At 40.3% G+C, this 22,056-nt stretch overlaps 1 protein-coding gene across 1 annotated transcript in view; it reads right to left on the bottom strand.

Moving 5' to 3' along the window:
* The window catches only part of DNAJC15 (DnaJ heat shock protein family (Hsp40) member C15), a 76,054-nt gene that overhangs the window by 47,093 nt on the left and 6,905 nt on the right, over positions 1-22,056 (bottom strand). The gene's annotated exons all lie outside the window — the stretch shown is intronic.

Below are 22,056 nucleotides of genomic sequence, written 5' to 3'. Positions count from 1 at the left end.
ACTAGAAAAACTATACCTTTGACTAGACGGACTTTGTTGGCAAAGTAATGTCTCTGCTTTTTAATATACTGTCTAGGTTGGTCATAACTTGTCTTCCAAGGAGTAAGCGTATTTTAATTTCATGGTTGCAGTCACCATCTGCATTGTTTTGGAGCCCCCCGAAATAAAGTCTGACACTATTTCCACTGTTTCCCCATCTATTTCCCATGAAGTGATGGGACCGCATGCCATGATCTTCATTTTCTGAATGTTGAGTTTTAAGCCAACTTTTTCACTCTCTTCTTTCACTTTCATCAAGAGGCTCTTTAGTTCTTCTTCACTTTCTGCCATAAGGGTGGTGTCATCTGCATATCTGAGGTTATTGATATTTCTCCTGGCAATGTTGATTCCAGCTTGTGCTTCTTCCAGCCCAGTGTTTCTCAAGGTGTATTCTACATGTAAGTTAAATAAGTAGGTGACAACATATAGCCTTGACAAACTTCTTTCGCTATTTGGAACTGCAGATCAGTGGAGAAATAACTCCAGAAAGAATGAAGGGATGGAGCCAAAGCAAAAACAATACCCAGTTGGGGATGTGACTGCTGGTAGAAGCAAGGTCTGATGCTGTAAAGAGCAATATTGCATAGGAACCTGGAATGTTAGGTCCATGAATCAAGGCAAATTGGAAGTGGTCAAATAGGAGATGGCAAGAGTGAACGTCGACATTCTAGGAATCAGCGAACTAAAATGGACTGGAATGGGTGAATTTAACTCAGATGATCATTATGTCTACTTCTGTGGGCAGGAATCCCTTAGAAGATATGGAGTAGCCATCATGGTCAACAAAAGAGTCTGAAATGCAATACTTGGATGCAATCTCAAAAATGACAGAATGATCTCTGTTCATTTCCAAAGCAAACCATTCAATATCACGGTAATCCAAGCCTATGCCCCAACCGGTAACGCTGAAGATGCTAAAGTTGAACAGTTCTATGAAGACCTACAAGACCTTTTAGAACTAACACCCAAAAAAGATATCCTTTTCATTATAGGGGACTGGAATGCAGAAGTAGCAAGTCAAGAAACGCCTGGAGTAACAGGCATATTTGCCCTTGGAGTACAGAATGAAGCAGGGCAAAGGCTAAGAGTTTTGCCAAAAGTACGCACTGGTCATAGCAAACACCCTCTTCCAACGACACAAAAGAAGACTCTACACATGGACATCACCAGATGGTCAACACCAAAATCAGATTGATTATATTCTTTGTAGTCAAAGATGGAGAAGCTCTATACAGTCAGCAAAGACATGACTGAGAGCTGACTGTGGCTCAGATCATGAACTCCTTATTGCCAAATTCTGACTGAAATTGAAGAAAGTAGGGAAAACCACTAGACTATTCAGGTATGACCTAAATCAAATCCCTTATGATTATACAGTGGAAGTGAGAAATAGATTTAAGGGACTGGTTCTGATAGAGTGCCTGATGAACTATGGACAGAGGTTCCTGACATTGTACAGGAGACAGGAATCAAGACCATCCCCATGGAAAAGAAATGCAAAAAGGTAAAACGGCTGTCTGAGGATGCCTTACAAATAGCTGTGAAAAGAAAAGAAGCAAAAAGCAAAGGAGAAAAGGAAAGATATAAGCATCTGTATGTAGAGTTCCAAAGAATAGCAAGAAGAGATAAGAAAGCCTTCCTCAGCAATCAATGCAAAGAAATAGAGGAAAACAACAGAATGGGAAAGACTAGAGATCTCTTCAAGAAAATCAGAGATACCAAGGGAACATTTCATGCAAAGATGGAGTCAATAAAGGACAGAAACGGTATGGACCTAACAGAAGCAGAAGATATTAAGAAGAGATGGCAAGAATACACAGAAGAACTGTAAAAAAAGATCTTCACAACCCAGATGATCACGATAGTGTGATCACTGACCTAGAGCCAGACATCCAATGTGAAGTCAAGCTGGCCTTAGGAAGCATCACTACGAACAAAGCTAGTGGAGGTGATGGAATTCCAGTTGAGCTATTTCAAATCCTGAAAGATGATGCTGTGAAAGTGCTGTACTCAATATGCCAGCAAATTTGGAAAACTCAGGAGCGGCCACAGGACTGGAAAAGGTCAGTTTTCATTGCAATCCCAAAGAAAGGCAATGCCAAAGAATGCTCAAACTACCGCACAATTGCACTCATCTCACATGCTAGTAAAGTAATGCTCAAAATTCTCCAAGCCACGCTTCAGCAATATGTGAACCATGAATGTCCAGATGTTCAAGCTGGATTGTGAAAAGGCAGAGGAACCAGAGATCAAATTGCCAACATCTGCTGGATCATCAAAAAAGCAAAAGAGTTCCAGAAAAACATCTATTTCTGCTTTATTGACTATGCCAAAGCCCCTGACTGTGTGGACCGCAATAAACTGTGGAAAATTCTGAAAGAGATGGGAATACCAGACCACCTGACCTGCCTCTTGAGACATCTGTATGCAGGTCAGGAAGCAACAGTTAGAACTGGACATGGAACAACAGATTGGTTCCAGATAGGAAAAGGAGTCCGTCAAGGCTGTATATTGTCACCCTGCTTATTTAACTTATATGCAGAGTACATCATGAGAAATGCTGGGCTGAAAGAAGCACAAGCTGGAATCAAGATTGCCAGGAGAAATATCAATAACCTCAGATATGCAGATGACACTACCCTTATGGCAGAAAGTGAAGGGGAACTAAAGCCTCTTGATGAAAGTGAAAGAGGAGAGTGAAAATGTTGGCTTAAAACTCAACATTCAGAAAACGAAGATCATGGCATCTGGTCCCATCACTTCATGGGACATAGATGGGGAAACAGTGTCAGACTTTATTTTTCTGGGCTCCAAAATCACTGCAGATGGTAACTGCAGCCATGAAATTAAAAGACGCTTACTCCATGGAAGGAAAGTTATGACCAACCTAGATAGCATATTCAAAAGCAGAGACATTGCTTTGTCAACAAAGGTCCGTCTAGTCAAGGCTATGGTTTTTCCAGTGGTCATGTATGGATGTGAGAATTGGACTGTGAAGAAAGCTGAGCACCGAAGAATTGATGTTTTTGAACCATGGAGTTGGAGAACACTCTTGAGAGTCCCTTGGACTACAAGGAGATACAACCAGTCCATCCTAAAGGAAATGAGTCCTGAGTGTTCATTGGAAGGACTGATGTTGAAGCTGAAACTCCAATACTTTGGCCACCTGATGTGAAGAACTGACTCATTTGAAAATCCCTGATGGTGGGAAAGATTGAGGGCAGGAGGAGAAGGGGACGACAGAGGATGAGATGGTTAGATGGCATCACCAACTGGATGGACATGAGTTTGAGTGAACTCCAGGAGTTGGTGATGGACAGGGAGGCCTGGCGTGCTGCAGTTCATGGAGTTGCAAAGAGTTGGACACGGCTGAGCGACTGAACTAACTGAACCTCGAATGGTCCAGAATAAGAATATCATTTGTTTCCTAGAAAAGAATATTTATTTACTACCTAACAGTTTTTCATTCACTAAAAAGTGAATGGAATTTTTTTTCAGACATGAATTTAGATAGCTCTTCCCAGGTGGCTCAGTAATAAAGAATCTGCCTGCCAAACAGGAGACAGGGGTTTGACCCCTGGGTCTGGAAAATCCTTTGAAGATGGAAAGGGCAAGCCACTCCATTATTCTTGCCTGGGAAATCCCATGGACAGAGGAGCCTGGCAGGGTACAGTCCACGGGGTCACAAAGAGTCAGACACAACTTAGTGATTAAACAATAATAACAACAAGTTCCCCCAACCCTTCATATATGTGAATGACCCAAACAGAAAAAAGTAACTATCTAACTGGAAATACAGAAAGTAGGAGGCACAAGAGAGTCTATCTGACATCTAACCAAGTAGTTCACAGAGAACTCTCAACCATACCTACATCTGTCCTTAAATTTTTTAAAGTATAAAATTACATCTAAGCTAACTGAGGTTTAAAAAAGGAAATAGCCTATGGTTCATTTAGCTTAACTGTGTAAATAATAGAGAATTCCATCAACATCTTCTCTACTTTACCACTGTTGAAAAACTTTCACATTTGCTTTATCACTATGCTATTTCACATTTATTTAAATGTTGGTATTGTACCGTCAGGCTAACAGGATCTATTTTATTTCTTTTCTAGACACAACACCATATTTGATCTAGTGTCAAGCACAATGATGTGCTTCAATTTCTATTTTGAATGTTTTTTAAACAATGATGCTTCAAAATTAAATTGTCAGTAACAGAACAAAAACAACGTTGAAAAGACCATTTAAAAGCAAAATGGAGAACGAGGCATGTGTGAGCAACACTAGTGCTGTCATTTCCCACCGACCAGGCAACAGCCAGGTTACATGTCCAAGACTGCTTTCATGCAACCAGACTGACACCATGCTACGCCTGTGTTTTTACAGAAACCAGAGAAATGTTCCTATTTCTTTGCCTTTGGAAAATTAGAATATGTGCTGAAAAGAAAAGAAATCAGGCAGTGTGATTTAAAAGGACAGATATGTATACACCTGTACTCTGGCTTGAGCTAAAACTGCCATAGGTGTCGTACATATGTAGGAGATCAGTCAGTCAGTCAGTTCAGTTCAGTCGCTCAGTCGTGTCCGACTCCCTGTGACCCCATGAATCGCAGCACGCCAGGCCTCCCTGGCCATCACCAACTCCCAGAGTTCACTCAAACTCATATCCATTGAGTCGGTGATGTCATCCAGCCATCTCATCCTCTGTCGTCCCCTTCTCCTCCTGCCCCCAATCCCTCCCAGCATCAGGGTCTTTTCCAACGAGTCAACTTTTCGCATGAGGTGGCCACAGTATTGGAGTTTCAGCTTTAGCATCAGTCCTTCCAAAGAACACCCAGGACTGATCTCCTTTAGAATGGACTGGTTGGATCTCCTTGCAGTCCAAGGGACTCTCAAGAGTCTTCTCCAACACCACAGTTCAAAAGCATCAATTCTTCGGTGCTCAGCTTTCTTCACAGTCCAACTCTCACATCCATACATGACTACTGGAAAAACCATAGCCTTGACTAGATGGACCTTCGTTGGCAAAGTAATGTCTCTGCTTTTGAATATGCTATCTAGGTTGGTCATAACTTTCCTTCCAAGGAGTAAGCGTCTTTTAAGTTCATGGCTGCAGTCACCATCTGCAGTGAGTTTGGAGCCCAGAAAAATAAAGTCTGACACTGTTTCCGCTGTTTCCCCATCTATTTCCCATGAAGTGATGGACCAGATGCCATGATCTTCGTTTTCTGAATGTTGAGCTTTAAGCCAACTTTTTCACTTTCCTCTTTCACTTTCATCAAGAGGCTTTTTAGTTCCTCTTCCCTTTCTGCCATAAGGGTGGTGTCATCTGCATATCTGAGGTTATTGATATTTCTCCCAGCAATCTTGACAGTAGATGGTAAATGTGGATGCCACACAAGGTGTTTTCATTGGTTTTAAATATCCACAAGACTGCCTTCAGCAAGTTTTAGTTTTGTAACATTTTCTTTGAAGATTCAGACGGCTGGAAAAGTAGCTAACATTTTCCAGGTAAAAGATCTAAATGAATTCTTAGATCCATTTTTTTTTCTACGTAAAATTATGCTAGTACGTATTTATAACAACTTGATCTTTTTTATAAAAAAGGTATGTATATCTAAAATTTAGATCAGTTACAGTCAGGTAAAAATTCTACCCACTAATTATTTTACAACTGGTCTAGGCCACTGTTTTGGGAAAGTGGTCTATATAAGGAAAACAGAAAAATTCTATTCATGCCAAATCTGGAAATTTGGTTTTTAACAATCTCATCATGGTCACCAGGGAAAACAAAGATGATATGTATACACATAACAAATGTATATGTTACTGGCTAATGGTATTGAATTAAAAGTTTTAAAAATTCATGACAACTTCAGATATTTCTCAAAATGCCAAACAGCATAGTTTTCGCTGCATCTCCTATGACTACAAACAACACATGAATATTTTACATTTTAAAATGTCCAAGCGTATGTATAACAGCATTGCAGAAATTAACAAACAGTACATTCCCAGTGAAATTGCTGATTGATTTCAAAATGGTTGGAGAGTTACCATAAAGAATCCTTTGCCTAGACTGCTAAATCTGGCTGGAGAAAAGTCTTATGTCTATGCTAAAGAGCACCATTATAAAACTACGGTTTCTGCTGTTGGCTGGCCTTTCGCCCTCTCCCTCATCCTTGATTCACAGCATTCCGGATTCCTCTTTGCCACTACTGTTACTTCACTTTTTTCAGTTTCCATCTGTGAAGCAAGAATGAACTTCCTCAGTCTTCCATCCCTTCAGCCTTGAATGTAGACTCCACGGGCTTCAGAGTTAATCAGGTGTGGGCTCTAATTTCAACTCAATCTTGACCAAATCTGGGACCCTAAGCTGATGTCTCTAGGCCCATTTCCTCATCTATAAAACGGGAATATGAACATATACATCACAGGAAGCTCAAAATGATTATGAGAAAAGATCATGGAGAGCAACCAATGCACCATGTACACATGGCAGATGTCTGCGAGTCCTTCCTTCACTCTCACATTTTCACTCCTAATCCTTCCTGTTCTTCTTTTTTTTTTTTTTTTTTTTTAATTTTTATTTTATTTATTTATTTTTTTCTTCCTGTTCTTCTATGCTCAGTCCTCCTGGAAAATCCCTGCTTATTTTTCAACAAACAGCTTTAAGGTCACCTCATTTCATCACCCATCTCCTCACTCAAATAAAACATTTCAGTGACCCCAAGGTATTGGGTTGGCCAAAAGGTTCGTTTGTTAGAAAAACCCAAACGAAACTTTTGGTCAACCCAATACTTAGCAGTTCTATTACAGTACATAGCACATTCTTTATTAATAATAATAGTTTGCCTATTTCTTTCTCTATTTTTAGAATTAGACATACGTTTTATTTATTTAATGGAAAAGCATTTTGTTTTAAATACAGCAGTTTGTACATACCAATCCCAAACTCCCAACCTATCCCTCCCCCAACCTTTCCCCTGATTTACCTATTTTAAACCCCTTCTAAAATGTGAGCTTCTGGATGTAGGGACTGCTTATCTCTAGATTTCCAGTCTAACAAAGTAGTTAGTAATAGGAGAAGGCAATGGCACCCCACTCCAGTACTCTTGACCGGAAAATCCCATGGACGGAGGAGCCTGGTGGGCCGCAGTCCATGGGGTCGCTGCCAGTCGGACACGACTGAGCGACTTCACTTTTACTTTTCACTTTCATGCATTGGAGAAGGAAAGGGCAACCCACTCCAGTGTTCTTGCCTGGAGAATCCCAGGGACGGCGGAGCCTGGTGGGCTGCCATCTATGGGGTCGCACAGAGTCAGACACAACTGAAGCGACTTAGCAGCAGCAGCAGCAGGGGCTTCCCAAGTAGTGCGAGGGGTGAAGAATCCACTTGCCAATGCAGGAGACACAAGAGATAGGGGTTTGATCCTGGGTCAGGAAGAACACCCTAGAGTAGGAAATGTCAACCCACTCCAGTATTCTTGCCTGGGAAATTTCACAGGCAGAGGAGCCTGGCAGGCTACAGTCCATGGGGTCACAGAGGTGGACACAACTAAGCATACATACACACACACACACACACACACACACAGTTTCTCAAAAATATAAAGGGATGAAAATGATCTTAAGCAACATCCTCACTACCCAGATGCCTCCTGGAACTTGTATTATTTGTTCTGTGTATTGGTGTCTGCTAGTGAATGGAATTATGATTGAAATGGGAAAATATAATGCAAAATGATAGTTAAATTTAATTAAGAAATTAACACATAATCATGTTTCAAAATATCCTGGACCAGGTAAATACATCCAAAAGTCTCACAGAAGACAAAGAAGATGAAATTAAGGGTCTGTGCCAGGTAAATTTCATTACAAAAATTTAAATGAATACAATTCACATATCCACGTAGAGAAATAAGGAGGAGTAACTGAACTGCTAAACAAAGAAAAATACCAAAACTCCCAATAAAAAAAGCCAGGCATTTTTTCAGCCATTTGGAGGCTTTCTCCCATCTCTGAGTATTTCAAAGAGACAGACCACAAACAACAGAAATCAGAAAAATATACACAGAAAGTGATACATGCAATGGAGAAAATGAAGCGACCAGAGAATTTACGTGTGTTTATACAATGAAAGCAACAAATTAGCGAACAGAGGAAGCTTCACTGAAAAGGTGACTTTTGGGTGGCAAAAAATAGGAAGAAAGTGTAGTCATGTCAGTATTTAAGGAGAAACCATTATGGGCAGAGGCAACAAATCTGAAGGCCCTAAGGCAAGCGTGTATAAACTGCTGTGCCCACGAACACTCAGGAGGCCAGCACGTACAAAGAAAGGAGAGAAGAAGGAACAGAAAATGAGGGCAGAGAAGCAACATGGACAACAGGTCGTGTCAGGCCTTAGCATGAGCATAAGGACTTAAGTTTTTCTGAGTGCGATAAGCCATGTCTGTTTTAAGAGGCCTAAGACTTCATATGTACAATTCTAAAATGGTTATTAGTTGTCATGCTGAGAAAAGACATGTCAAAGACAGAGGCACTGATGAGCTAGGAGTCATTTAAAATAATCCAGGAAGGAGATTGTGGTAGCTTGGACCGAAGTGATTAGCCATGAAGTTGGGGGGAAGTGGTCAGATTCTGGATATATTCTGAAGATAAAGCCAATAAGATTTGTTGAGAGAATGGATGTGAGGTATAAAGGAAAGAGAAGATGATGAACGAAGAAAATGTGGTATGCATGTACAATGGAATATTATTCACCCATAAAGAGAAGGAAATTCTAGCATTTGTGACAACATGGATGAACCTGGAGGATGTGTTCAACTCTTTGTGATCCCATGGACTGTAGTTCACTAGGCTTCTCTGTCCATGGAATTCTTAGGCAAGAATACTGGAGTGGGTTGCCATTCCCTTCTCCAGGGGATCTTCCTGACCCAGGGATCAAACCCAGGTCTCCCGCATTGCAGGTGGATTCTTTATTGTCTGAGCCACGAGGGAAGCCATAACACAAAATGAAATAAAGTCAGACACAGAAGGACAAATTACTGATTGACCTCACATATATATGTAGAATCTAAAAAAAAGTCAAACTCATAGAAGCAGAGAGTAGAACAGTGATTAGTGGGTGAAATGGGGTAATGTGGGTCAAAATTCCTGTTAGATGAATAAGTTTTACACTTGAAATTTGCTGAAAGAGTAAACTTAAGTGTTCTCACACATATATACACACAGAAAGTAACAATGTGATGGACTTGACAGATGTGTTAATTAGCCTGAATTATGGTAATCATTGCCACTCCAGTACTCTTGCCTGGAAAATCCCATGGATGGAGGAGCCTGGTAGGCTGCAGTCCATGGGGCTGCTAAGAGTCGGACACGACTGAGCAACTTCACTTTCACTTTTCACTTTCATGCATTGGAGAGGGAAATGGTAACCCACTTCAGTGTTCTTGCCTGGAGAATCCCAGGGACAGGGGAGCCTGGTGGGCTGCCGTCTATGGGGTGGCACAGAGTCAGACACGACTGAAGCGACTTAGCAGCAGCAGCACGGTAATCATTTCACAATGTATATGTCTATGAAATCATCATGTTGTAAACCATACATATACACAGTTTTTATTTGCCAATTATACTTTAATAAAGCTTCGGGAAAGACGTCAATGTTATTGCCTTAAACAACTGGAAGAATGGAGTTGCCTTTTGCTGGAAAGTCTGTAGGAGGAAGTGGGGCAGAGGGAAGGGCTGTCATAAGCTCCCTTTTGGTCTTGCTTTTCTAAAAACATGCCACCCTGAGTTTGATCAATAAAACCTGAGCAAAGCTGTACATGAATTCCTAACACCTGGGGAAGAAAGGGTCTCATCTACTAATGGAAAAGAAGAATGAGCAGGTTGTCTCAAACTGCATTCTTCGTTATCTGGCAGTGGTTCAATTCTCAAGGGTTAATCACAAGCAAATCACTTTCTGCTGAACTCGGTGTTTTATGTGGCCTCATTACTTGGTTCAATTTCTCCAAAGAAAGCTCTTTGAATTTAAACAACAGCAAGTGGAAAGGAGAAAAAAGGGAAGAAATAAGAAAGACTGCTGGCAAATCAGCAGAATTGGAGAAAGAGGTATTGCACATGCAGATCAAAAGAAGGAGAGGATTTATATTCCAGAAAGAGGGGCAGACATGATACAAAGACATTTAGAAGAGAATTTTAATTTTTTTTACAATTATCCTTCCCTAAAATTTCAAGCTGACATGAATTTCACAGATTTTCGTATCTAAATTGGACCAATCCACATTAATCTACCTGGCCCTTACCATTACATTGCCTCAAACAAATACACCTGCACTTTACTCAAAACACCAATTCTGTAACTAACTGAAGTGAAAAACTTAACCTAAGTAAAAGAGAAAAAACAATGCTAATGACGTCTTACTTGCTCAACGTTAAAGTCACTTATTTTAAACCAGAGGCAAGCATTCATTTCTACAGCATGACTAGAGAGGAAATAAAAGGGCAAAACAGAAACAAATCAAAACAACATTCAGAAGCAAACACAGTAGGAAACAAAACCCTAGGCTCATGCCAAGCGAGTGCTTCTCCACTCTCTAATGTAACTGACAAAAAGTTCTCCAAACTTAAATCCTTGCTATAACTTATGAGAAAGTGCTGTTGTGCATTCATTCAGTGACCTAATGATACGAACCTTGTCTCTAGTAACACAAGCAGGTATTCTTTGCTCACATTAAATGTGACTAGTCAGAAAGTCCTGTCTCAGTACCAACCTAGTCCTGGTGGCCTTGCAGAGCATCAGGAGCCCCTGGGCTCATCATAGGTTTGCCAAACCAGGCTGCACATTTGGCTTCAAGTTCTCAAACCCAAGGATACTGTGATGGTTCATTTTATGTGTCAATTTTACGTGTCAGGTCAGTCCATTAAATCCCAAGCCAGGTGTTGGCATATTGGTATTTTGTACATCAGGCTGACATCTATATTCAGCTGACTTTATTAAGGAAAGGGGTTTCTTTGATCATGCAAGTGGCCTCATCCAGTCAGTTGAAAGGCCTTAATATGAAAAACTGAGATTTCCCTGGGGAAGTAGAAATTCTACTCAAGAATGAGCTGACGTCTGAAGGTTTCCACCCTGTGGGCCTGCCCTACAGATTTTAAACTTGCCAGCTCCCACAACTAGGTAAGCTGATTCCTTAGCTCAGTTTCTTCGGAGAACCCTGAATGATACATATTTTTGCTGTGTTTCAGAACCAGAAAATACTGCTTTTAGGCACATTCATTAGTCACAAATTCAACATTTATTTAGACATTTAATCTGGGTGCTGACTACAAACCAGGCACTGTACTAGGGGTAGAGACAGAGATTAATAAGATCATCTCACAAAGGTTACAAACTGATTCACAATCTCAAAACAAAACATGTGAGTTCTCGAAAACTATTTATTTATTCATAAATTTATCTAATTTCTTTTAGAACTTATTAGATTTTTTTCACCACTGCTCATGTAAAGATAGCATTAGTGACCATAGTCGCTAACACATCAGGATGTCAGATATATATATATATACACACATCAGTTCAGTTCAGTCGCTCAGTCGTGTCCGACTCTGCAACCCCATGAATCGCAGCATGCCAGGCCTCCCTGTCCATCACCAACTCTCGGAGTCTACCCACCCATGTCCATTGAGTCGGTGATGCCATCCAACCATCTCATCCTCTGTTGTCCCCTTCTCCTCCTGCCCTCAATCTTTCCCAGCATCAGGGTCTTTTCAAATGAGTCAGCTCTTCGCATGAGGTGGCCAAATTATTGGAGTTTCACTTCAACATCAGTCCTTCCAATGAACACCCAGGACTGATCTCATTTAGGATGGACTGGTTGGATCTCCTTGCAGTCCAAGGGACCCTAAGAGTCTTCTCCAACACCACAGTTCAAAAGCATCAATTCTTTGGCGCTCAGCTTTCTTTACAGTCCAACTCTCACATCCATACACAACCACTGGAAAAACCATAGCCTTGACTAGACGGATCTTTGTTGGCAAAGTAACATCTCTGCTTTTTAATATGCTATCTAGGTTGGTCATAACTTTCCTTCCAAGGAATAAGCATCTTTTAATTTCATGGCTGCAATCACCATCTGCAGTGATTTTGGAGCCCAAAAAAATAAAGTCAGCTACTGTGTCCACTGTTTCCCCGTCTATTTCCCATGAAGTAATGGGACCAGATGCCATGATCTTAGTTTTCTGAATGTTGAATTTTAAGCCAACTTTTTCACTCTCCTTTTTCCCTTTTATCAAGAGGCTCTTTAGTTCTTCACTTTCTGCCATAAAGGTGGTGTCATCTGCGTATCTAAGGTTATTGATATTTCTCCCGGCAATCTTGATTCCAGCTTGTGCTTCTTTCAGCCCAGCATTTCTCATGATGTACTCTGCATAGAAATTAAACAAGCAGGGTGACAATATACAGCCTTGACGAACTCCTTTTCCTATTTGGAACCAGTCTGTTGTTCCATGTCCAGTTCTAACTGTTGCTTCCTGACCTACATACAAATTTCTCAAGAGGCAGGTCAGGTGGTCTGGTATTCCCATCTCTTTCAGAATTTTCCACAGTTTATTGTGGTCCACACAGTCAGGGGCTTTGGCATAGTCAATAAAGCAGAAATAGATGTTTTTCTGGAACTCTCTTGCTTTTTTGATGATCCAGCAGATGTTGGCAATTTGATCTCTGGTTCCTCTGCCTTTTCTAAATCCAGCTTGAACATCTGCAAGTTCACGGTTCACGTATTGCTGAAGCCTGGCTTGGAGAATTTTAAGCACCACTTTAGCAGCATGTGAGATGAGTGCAATTGTGCGGTAGTTTGAGCATTTTTTGGCATTGCCTTTCTTTGGATTGGAATGAAAACTGACCTTTTCCAGTCCTGTGGCCACTGCTGAGTTTTCCAAATTTGCTGGCATATTGAGTGCAGCACTTTCATAGCATTACCTTTTAGGATTTGAAATAGCTCAACTGGAATCCCATCACCTCCACTAGCTTTGTTCGTAGTGATGATTCCTAAGGCCTACTTGACTTCACATTCCAGGATGTCTGGCTCTAGGTGAGTGATCACACCATCATGATGATCTGGGTTGTGAAGATCTTTTTTGTACAGTTCTTCTGTGTATTCTTGCCACTTCTTCTTAATATCTTCTGCTTTTGTTAGGTTCATACCATTTCTGTCCTTTATTGACTCCATCTTTGCATGAAATGTTCCCTTGGTATCTCTAATTTTCTTGAAGAGATCTCTAGTCTTTCCCATTCTATTGTTTTCCTCTATTTCTTTGCATTGATTGCTGAGGAAGGCTTTCTTATCTCTCCTTGTTATTCTTTGGAACTCTGCATTCAAATGGGTATATCTTTCCTTTTTTCCTTTGCTGTTTCACTTCCCTTCTTTTCACAGCTATTTGTAAGGCCTCCTCAGACAGCCATTTTGCATTTTTGCATTTCTTTTTCTTGGGGATGGTCTTGATTCCTGTCTCCTGTACAATGTCACGAACCTCCATCGATAGTTCATCAGGCACTCTATCAGATCTAGTCCCTTAAATCTATTTTTATACATCAGTTACTAAATAGCAAAAAAAAAAAAAAAAAAAAAACGAACTACTCTAGATAGGCAGCAGCATCAAGTAAACTTCCAAATATGAAAGAAATCAATGCCAGTGGCTGTTGAATCCCCCTCCTCTATTCAAACTCCCACATCTCTACATCCCAGTTTATTTGTCTACTGTGATCACAGATTACAACTTCATAACTTGTCTCCTTTACTGAACTGTGAGCCTCCAGGGAGCAGGAAGCAAGCATTATTCATTTTTGTATTCCTAGAATATACGATGGGTTAAATAAAAGTTAGTGTCAACTGACTGAACGGATGAATGTGTGGGTAGATGGCCCCTAGACAGATGGCCAGTTGCTAAGGACTCTGCTTCTGTATTATAGACGGCTTCTGAGAAGAGTCAAGATAAAACTGAGGGATAGGATACAGGTGAGGATAGGAAAAGGAAGGATACAGGCGAGAACAAAGGTTAGAAGCTGGGAAACCTGAATCTTGATTCAGATTCTGCCCTAACTCACTGTGACCTTGCTGCTGCTACACCTGCTGTTTAGTCATTAAGTCATGTGTGACTTAATGCGACTCCATGGACTCTATCAGGCTCCCCTGTCCATGGGATTTCCCAAGCAAGAATACTTGAGTGGGTTGCCATTTCCTTCTCCAGCGGAATCTTGACCCAGGCATCGAATCCACATTTCTTGCTTGGTAAGTGGATTCCTTACCACTGAGCCACTTGAGAAGCCCCACCATGACCTTAGGTCTTTGCAACTGAATATACATGTGTCTTGGAGGGCAGAGGTCATCTACAGAATATGTTAAATGCAGATTATACCAGTAACCTGTGAAGTATTTCAAACATCAGAGCAGACACCTTGTAAAATATAAGGTCAACGTCCATCTATCTAACAACAGGAATCATCTCAAGATAATAACCCTGAGCAGACAGGCCAAAAAGGGACAAACCAAATTCTAATTAGAAAAATTAAATGAGAATGATACTGAAAGATAACTGCAGTGTTTGGAAGATATGTTAGGAAGTAAGAACTCAGGCAGGCTTTGCATCCATGCTTGTTCCTCCTGACACCAGATGTGTCAAGTCTATCAGTGAGAGGAGTTCTTTGGCCTGAAGCTTCAGATATACCCACTCTCAAGAGCTTGGTCTTCCGGGCAATTCAAGGTTCATTTAGTTCTATGGCTTCCCTGATAGCTCAGTTGGTAAGGAATCTGCCTGCAATGCAGGAGACCCCGGTTTGATTCCTGGGTTGGGAAGATCTGCTGGAGAAGGGGTAGGATACCCACTCCAGTATTCTTGGGCTTCCCTTGTGGCTCAGCGGGTAAAGGCCTGGGTTCAATCGCTGGGTTGGGAAGACCCCCTGGAGAAGGGAAAGGCTACTTACTCCAGTATTCCGGCCTGGAGAATTCCATGGACTGTATAGTCCATGGGGTCGCACAGAGTCGGACATGACTGAGCGATTTTCACACACATGCACACACACATATACAGGAATTAGTTTAACTTGTTCATCACTGCTATTTTATTCAATGGCCCTAAATTTAACTCTTTCAAGTTTAGGGAGTTTCCCTAATTCTACTTTCTAAAATTTGGAGACAGGGGACTTTTTTAGCCAATTGATATCCTGTATCATTTTATTATTGTACTTCCATTAGATTACTTTTGTCCAGTAACTTCCTGAATTGAGTTCTACACTATTCCTAAATTCTAAACGAAGTTCTAAACTATTTTAGCCTACCTTCAAGTGAGCCTTCCCTGTCTCTCTTCCTCTCTCTCACACAATCACACACTTCTGCCAATTCATCTGTTTATTGTCTCTTTCTGGAAACCGTTTCTATCTGACTTTTGAAAGGTGCAAACAGAAGTACACATGAAATGCTAGGAACAGAGACATTATACTTTTATACAGAAAAAGTTTCTGTTTTATTTTTAATAGTTTCCTTAAGCTGTCCAATGTTTTGTTGGCATTTCTAGAGTTCAAAGAAATAATAGAAAATAACTAGTCAAAACCCACTCGACTTCCTTCCTTTTATGCAGGTCCTAAATAGTCACATGCCATGTCTGAGATGTAGCAATGATCATCAGTGTCTGCCCTGGGGCTGGAACACAGGTACCCTAATCCCAGACACAGCCTAGGTCTTCAAGCAACAATTTAAAACTACTTCCACAGTCTTTTAATAGATTATAAAAATCATTCAATTATGTTTACAGTGTGAGTTCATACTCAAAGAAACATCCCTATCTGACTTCAGTGCCTGTTCACAAAAGCCTTAAAAAGTCTTGCACAACCACTTACTGGGTAATTTTATAAACTACCTAGAGAAAATAGTGTCCCTTAATTATCTAATGTCAAACCAGACCCTAGCACTGGTTCTTGATGTCCCCATTGCTTACAATTTCCTCCCCCCTCCACCCCACAAAATGTTACCTTCCCTCATCCTCCAACAGGAAGTTGTATGTCCAAAAGTCCTACATTTAAAATAAAACCAACCAGTTTGTTAAGTATGAAAGTACGATTACCAGTACCTCCTTCAACTTCTGGGTAGGGCCATGTGGAAATCTGTCACAGTCCTGTATAAAGGCCATTAGTAAAGAGAGGCATCCATTTATCTAATAACTCAAAGCCTTACAGGTTGTCAAGGGAGTGGTTCAATGAACATTCTCAAACTGATGCTGCAAATTCAAGTTGGGACAGTCTAGATTTCATCCTAGGAATCAATAGCCTTAAACATTTTCATGTCATTAGGCTAAGAAAACAGGTGCATAAAAACGTCTACATGAGAATATGCATCACTGCATCATTTGTAATATATAAAACTGGAAACAATTTGAATACCCAATAATAGAATAGTTAAATAAACAAAGGCATATCAAAAATGTGCACCCACAATTAAATAATATATTGAGGAATGTTTTCAGACCATGGTAGAGAATAAAAGTTACAAGACAGAAGGGTCAGCATATATACCAGGAAAAAAAAAAATGGAATCCTATAAACCAAAACATTTAACAGTAGTTATATATTCTTATTACCTACCTTTTTTCACTGAAACAAAGACTTTGGATCACAGACTTTGCAATTCAGAGAAATATGGTTTGAATTGCTCTCTACATGTCTGCAATGTAACCCTGAACAAGTTACTTAACCTCTATACTAGCGTTTCATGCTCTGTGCACAATCCTCTGTCATGTCGGACTCTCTGCAACTCCATGTACTGTAGCCCACCAGGGTCCTCTGTCCATGGGATTATCCTGGTAAGAATACTGGGGTGGGTTGCCGTTTCCTTCTCCAGGGATACCAGTGTTTCTTCATCTGTAAAATGAGGTTAATAATAACCTACCTCTCGGGTTGCTCTGAGTTTTTATGAATTAGGACATACATATACATCACCTCTTCAAGAAAATCAGAGATACCAAAGGAACATTTCATGCAAAGATGGGCTCGATAAAGGACAGAAATGGTATGGACCTAACAGAAGCAGAAGATATTAAGAAGAGATGGCAAGAATACACAGAAGAACTGTACAAAAAAGAGCTTCACGACCCAGATAATCACAGTGGTGTGATCACTCACCTAGAGCCAGACATTCTGGAATGTGAAGTCAAGTGGGCCTTAGAAAGCATTACTATGAACAAAGCTAGTGGAGGTGATGGAATTCCAGTTGAGCTATTACAAATCCTGAAAGATGATGCTGTGAAAGTGCTGCACTCAATATGCCAGCAAATTTGGAAAACTCAGCAGTGGCCATAGGACTGGAAAAGGTCGGTTTTCATTCCAATCCCAAAGAAAGGCAATGCCAAAGAATGCTCAAACTACCACACAATTGCACTCATCTCACACGCTAGCAAAGTAATGCTCAAAATTCTCCAAGCCACGCTTCAGCAATATGTGAACTGTGAACTTCCTGATGTTCAAGCTGGATTTAGAAAAGGCAGAGGAACCAGAGATCAAATTGCCAACATCCGCTGGATCATAGAAAAAGCAATAGAGTTCCAAAAAAGCATCTATTTCTGCTTTATTGACTATGCCAAAGCCTTTGACTGTGTGGATCACAAGGAACTGTGGAAAATTCTGAAAGAGATGGGAATACCAGGCCACCTGACGTGCCTCTTGAGAAATCTGTATGCAGGTCAGGAAGCAACAGTTAGAACTGGACATGGAACAACAGACTGGTTCCAAATAGGAAAAGGAGTACGTCAAGGCTGTATATTGTCACCCTGTTTATTTAACTTATATGCAGAGTACATCATGAGAAATGCTGGGCTGAAAGAAGCACAAGCTGGAGTCAAGATTGCCAGGAGAAATATCAATAACCTCAGATATGCAGATGACACCACCCTTATGGCAGAAAGTGAAGAGGAACTCAAAAGCCTCTTGATGAAAGTGAAAGTGGAGAGTAAAAAAGTTGGCTTAAAGCTCAACATTCAGAAAACGAAGATCATGGCATCCGGTCCCATCACTTCATGGCAAATAGATGGGGAAACAGTGGAAACAGTGTCAGACTTTATTTTTCTGGGTTCCAAAATCACTAACAGATGGTGACTGCAGCCATGAAATTAAAAGACGCTTACTCCTTGGAAGGAAAGTTATGACCAACCTAGATAGCATATTCAAAAGCAAAGACATTACTGTTACTTTGCCAACAAAGGTTCATCTAGTCAAGGCTATGGTTTTTCCTGTGGTCATATAATGTGAGAGTTGGACTGTGAAGAAGGCTGAGCGCCGAAGAATTGATGCTTTTGAACTGTGGTGTTGGAGAAGACTCTTGAGAGTCCCTTGGACTGCAAGGAGATCCAACCAGTCCATTCTGAAGGAGATCAGCCCTGGGATTTCTTTGGAGGGAATGATGCTGAAGCTGAAACTCCAGTACTTTGGCCACCTCATGCGAAGAGTTGACTCATTGGAAAAGACTCTGATGCTGGAAGGGATTGGGGGCAGGAGGAGAAGGGGACGACAGAGGATGAGATGGCTGGATGGCATCACTGACTCAATGGACGTGAGTCTGAGTGAACTCCGGGAGTTGGTGATGGACAGGGAGGCCTGGTGTGCTGTGATTCATGGGGTCAGAAAGAGTCAGACACGACTGAGTGACTGATCTGATCTGATACGTCACCTCGTATTTTTACATGCAGTAAACATTCAATAAATGGTAGCTATTTCAATTACTATATGATATTATACAATCGTTTCTTTTAAAATCAGGGGAAAAAATAAAGGTTATTAAAAAAGAAAAATCTTGGGATGAGCCCACCAGTCAGTGGTGCGCTAAGTTGCTTCAGTCGTGTCCAACTCTTTGCGACCCCATGGACCAGAGCTCACCAGGCTCCTCCATCCATGGGATTCTCTAGGCAAGAATACTGGAGTGGTTGCCAAGGGGTTTATTAATAATAACTAACTTCTCCAGTCAGAAAACCCTCTGACCTGTCTACTTTAAAACAAACTTTAAAAACAAATTCTTCAATAAAAACAAATACACCTGATCTTTGGTATCTCCCTTGTGATCCTTGAGAAATTAATCCCTTAATTTTATCCCTCCCCTGACTGTAAAAGTGATGGCTGTGTGTCCTGCTAGCAGCACCCCCGTCATGTACTTAGTCTTCTATTATGCCCACTTTGAATTCCCTGGCCAGTAGTCCTTAAACTCTTTCTTTTGGTTTACCTGCAACACCTTGCAATTTGCTTATTCTTTTTTCTTGGGAAATCAACATTTTCTGAAAGCTACTTTTACTCCTTTACATTACAATAGGGTCTTTTAGTTTAAGGCCATAATTTCTGAAAGTAGCAATGCTTTTAGCTTAAGTTTCATTATACAGTATTATTTTCTTCCTTTTTGAGTTGAGATGAAATGAAATTAATTCTGTTTTGAAATTTAAGAATTTTTAAACACATCTTGAAGCTTCTGAAGGCTCTAAAAATTACCCCCCAAACCAAGACTGTACATCATTTTTTGGAACTGAATTTCATCCATTTCTGATTTCTAAATGATGGAACAGTAAAAAATATGTACAACAAAAAGTAAAAACAGGAAAAAATACGGTAATGTAAAACAGTCAAGGACTTTTAAAGTTAAAGTTGGTTTCATATCCTAGTCTGGTCACTTGGTAGCTCTATGACCTTGAGAGAGTTAATTGACCACTTTGATCCTTAGTTTTCTTATGAGTAAAATGACAAAAAGTAGTATCTAACTTCACTGGTTATTATGAGAAGTGGAAAAATATAACAGTGTTTGATTAATAGCATTCACTAAAAAGTTAGTTCATTTCCTCCCTATTTGTTTGCATATCATGAACTTAATACATTCATAGCATTAATTTTTTTATTAATTTATTTTATTTTATTTTTAAACTTTACGTAATTGTATTAGTTTTGCCAAACATCAACACAGCATTAATTTTTATCTCAATTGTATATATTCAATGATCAAAAATAAAAAATATTATTAATATATGGGAGCAGGAGACAGGTATGAAAATTTGTACCTTATTAAAGGTTGAAAAGATTGGGAAGCATTGTTTAAGGAGAAACAAACTCAGAAAAAAGTTTATTAATGATAATAAGAAAGAGTATTAATAAAGAAAAGACTTTAGAAGATCCCACATGGTCACACTTTTTGTTCTGGCCAAAAGTGATTTTATATTATAAGCACCTGAGACAAACCCTCCACAAAATCTCAGTTAAAAACACTTTATCATACTGATAGAATATAGACAATAAACAGTGCCGGAAAGAGATACACTGACACTTAAAAATGAGAGTAAAGTAGTCAACAACTCTAAGCTGTTTCTAAACAGTAGAATATCACAAGTTTTCTAAAACGGAAGGAATGAATGCGTTATGCCAAGTGGGAATATAAAATAAGGTATCAACAAATTTGGTATCAACTCCAATACCTTGGCCACCAGATGCAAAGAGCCTACTCACCGGAAAAGACCCTGACACTGGGAAAAATTGAGGGCAGGCAGGAGGAGAAGGGGGTGACGAGGATGAGATGACTGAATGGCACCATCGACTCAGTGGACATGAGTTTGAGTAAACTCTGGGAGATAGTGAAGGACAGGGAAGCCTGGTGTGCTACAGTCCATGGGGTTGCGAAGTCAGACACAACTTAGCGACTGAACAACAACACAGTGTTAGTCACTCAGGCGTGTCCGACTCTTTGCAATTCCATGGACGGTAGCCCCCCAGGCTCCTCTGTCCGTGGGATTCTCCAGGCAAGAATACTGGAGTGGGTTGCCATTTCCTTCCCCAGGGGATCTTCCTGACCCAGGGATCAAACTCAGGTGGCAGATTCTTTCCTGTTTGTGCCACCAGGGAAGTCCTTAACAACAACATGGCACTTACTAAAACTTCTACTTAAAATTCTCTGACAGGGGCCCTTATGTTCTCCAACCGAAACTATTACTCAGCCTTTTACAAAAGAGGTTTGCTGCCCTCCAACCTTGAGGGTAGCAGGGCTGGCTCACTCATCTCCCCCACACACCCAGCACACAGCTTCCATGTACTCGGTGTTACAGAAGAACGATTAAACTGAAGCGCATCAACAGACTTTAAAAACAGAGTTGGAGACTAACTATGTTATCAGAAGCATCAAGCAATACAATTCCCAAAAGTTGAAAAGCAACATCAGAAGAAGTCAGAGTATATGTGTACTCTGACTATACTTAACATTTAATACATGGTCTCTTTACCATTAAAAAAAATAATAATCAGAGAATCTCATTTATGACAGTCTTTTTTATTCATTATGTCCTCTAATCTTCCATTTTTCTTTCATCTAGTTGTTTCATTCCTCTGTTAATCATTAGGTAGAAATGTACAGAGCAGAAACCATGCCTGGTAACACGTTGAGAACTGAGAGAGTAAAGATTTTTAAAACTGTCTTTGCCTGTAAAGAATATCTAATTTTAGTTTAAAAGACACATTTCCAAGAGAAGAAGCACTATTTAAATAATGCCAGCAAGTCAACAGTTGGGACAAGTCAGGTATCTGTTATCATCAACTAGTTTCAAATATCCACCAAACCACACACACACCGAGAAAAATTACTTTAAATGTTCCGCTATCATGAATCAAAGAATTTCTGAGAACAGGGAAAACAGCACACTTCAGCAAAGCCGCTACTGCTGGTGGGCGAGGGGGGTGGTGGGGCATAAAACTGTTTACAAATTCCCTAAGGCATTTTATCCTTCCAAAACAGCATAAGCAGTAAATAACCTTCTAGATAAATATAAACTGCCTGAAAGTGTTACACAATGCTAAAACTTCTATCCTGAGACTGCAACATTTAAGTTCAAGATAGATAACAGTTGTACCAGAGGGAAATAAAAGTAAAAAAGTATTCGGCCTCAAAAAAGTAGTTGTGATGGAGAACGCCAAGATGGGAGACCAGTCACTCTCTGAAAGTTCACCTAGCA

This window comes from Bubalus kerabau, chromosome 12 (assembly GCF_029407905.1).
Source record: "Bubalus kerabau isolate K-KA32 ecotype Philippines breed swamp buffalo chromosome 12, PCC_UOA_SB_1v2, whole genome shotgun sequence".
Lineage (NCBI taxonomy): Eukaryota > Metazoa > Chordata > Mammalia > Artiodactyla > Bovidae > Bubalus > Bubalus kerabau.
The sequence above is the reverse complement of the archived record's forward strand: the minus strand, read 5'-3'. Positions and strand labels throughout refer to the sequence as shown.